Source organism: Geospiza fortis, unplaced genomic scaffold (assembly GCF_000277835.1).
Source record: "Geospiza fortis unplaced genomic scaffold, GeoFor_1.0 scaffold54, whole genome shotgun sequence".
Lineage (NCBI taxonomy): Eukaryota > Metazoa > Chordata > Aves > Passeriformes > Thraupidae > Geospiza > Geospiza fortis.
The window spans coordinates 12,115,117-12,117,068 of record NW_005054301.1 but is presented as its reverse complement, the minus strand read 5'-3'; the positions used below and the strand labels follow the sequence as shown (position 1 = coordinate 12,117,068).

At 41.4% G+C, this 1,952-nt stretch overlaps 1 protein-coding gene across 3 annotated transcripts in view; it reads right to left on the bottom strand.

Annotated features, from left to right (window-relative positions):
* The window catches only part of STXBP6 (syntaxin binding protein 6), a 95,562-nt gene extending 95,330 nt beyond the window's left edge, over window positions 1–232 (bottom strand). For 2 of the 3 annotated variants that reach the window (XM_031065483.1, XM_031065488.1), the window contains exon 1: window positions 148–203. The gene's annotated coding sequence lies outside the window, so the exon portion shown is untranslated. Of the gene's footprint in view, window positions 1–147 lie in introns of all 3 variants that reach the window. The other variant, XM_005417501.2, reaches the window with a different exon arrangement.
* Between the last annotated feature and the right edge of the window lie 1,720 nt (window positions 233–1,952).

Genomic DNA, 1,952 nt, shown 5'->3' with positions numbered 1-1,952 from the left:
GGAGCCGCTGGGGCAGGCGGAGGAGCCCGGGGCCGGAATTAAGAGTTTAGACGGGCAAACCTCCAAAATGAACGTATAAAGCGCCCTTTCAGCTCTCTGACGAGTTTTGCAGCGCTAAACGTGCTGGGAACAGAAACACGTTCTCACCTTGGCACAGAAAGCCTGCGGGGCGGGAGTCGGGTTCGGCTCTTCCCAGCCGGCCGCGGAGATCGTGGGATCGGTCAGGTGTGCGATCGCTGCCAGGCCCCCAGCGAGGTTCCTGGAAGGCATTGTCTCCTGCTAAAGCGTCACACAAATAACAGCGGGCTGTTCCTCCACACTCAGAGGATAAGGCTGGAAACAAATTCTGCTATTGTATTTTCTACATTGGGTGTCAGTGACGTGTCCAGATCCTGGGCCACACACATTGCTGTGTGTCCACTGTGGCAATGCTGGGGATGTAATGCTTGGAAATAATTGGCTGGTTAGTTAGAAAATAAACATTCACAACATAGCAAAATATTTTTGTACTTTATTTTACAGTGTTTAACGCTGAGTTTTTGTATGATTGTCAATGTGAATTGTAGTTGGTACAACTTCCATTAGTGAATAGAAATGTAAGTTGACTGTTTCCTCAGGGGGTGTGTGTTTTGATCCTGTCATTTAATCTAATGGTTGTTGATGCTACATAGTGGCAGTTCCCTACAGCCTCAGTTTTTCAGACCATTACACTCACTTGTATTGCTGTTCCTTTAGATCTCTCTTAGAAATGCTGTGAAATCCATTCAGTGACTCATATTAATTCAAATAAATTTTGCATGGATATAATGGAAATAGGTCAATCTACTTTTGTTGTAGGCAACAGCCTCCTACAAATGTCTTCCTATTTATTAGAAGTTCAACCCCCAGTGACCTTCAGCTGCCCCTCTGTATTAAAACCAATTTTTCAAAAGATAGATCCCCTTTTTTTCTGTGAGTGTGATTGCCAGTAGAGATCAGTGTCTCCAGCATCTGTGAGTTTCAGGCCAGATGCGTAGCCATGAACAGCAAACAGGGAGGACAGGCCACAGTTAGGAACGGCAAAGTTGGAAACAAGGTTATTTTTTTCTTTTTGTTCTGATGAATCTGAGCATTGAGGCCTTCAAAGAGTTCAGCATGACCTTTTTTTAGAAAGATAAACTTGGGAACATCCAGATAAGTGATGCATCATTATTTACTATCCAAATACTGGCTCATTTTAAATGTCATTTTCTAATTTTTCTGCAGCCATACAGACTAGGAATGCTGAAGTTACAATGGGTATTGCCTGATTACAGAAACCAAGAGAAAAGCTGAATATGTCTTCATGAACACTAATAATGACACTTTTCAACCCTTCAGCCTTTCACCCCTTTTTTCTTCTCTTTTTAGTGTATTTTGGCAAGCTTCGGGTTTTGGGAATTATTTTATTTAGTTGGGGTTTTTTGGTTTTTTTGCAGGCAAGAACCTATAAGGTTTTAGGTAAGAGTAGAAGTTGAAGTCCAGCTTTTATTCTTGCAGCTACTCAGACTTTTCAAATTTGTCTAATTTTTGCTTCCATTGTCTTTTGAACTGATAGTATTTAATTTGGGTTACTGCATTGATGTTGCTAGAAATGCTAAATTGTATTGATGGCCTTGAGTTTATATTTAAGCATATAGCCTGTCATTTCCAGTCACATGTATGCTTGTAAAATGTCTTCAGTGTCCTTGGGCTTGTCAGGCTGAGTGGCATGCTTGGGCTCAGCCATTGTTCTCCTCCTATGGCTGGATAAATTTATTAGTTAGACAGATTTAGCATACATAAACTGTCCAGCAGCTTTCAACCTTCATGCCAAACAAGCGGGTTGCAAGTGAGTTTCCACATGGAAAGCAAGGAATGCAAGTGGGTTTCCACATGGAAGTGACCATAAGCAACACAAAAAAAATGTATCAGTCAACCATGTAAAATTATTT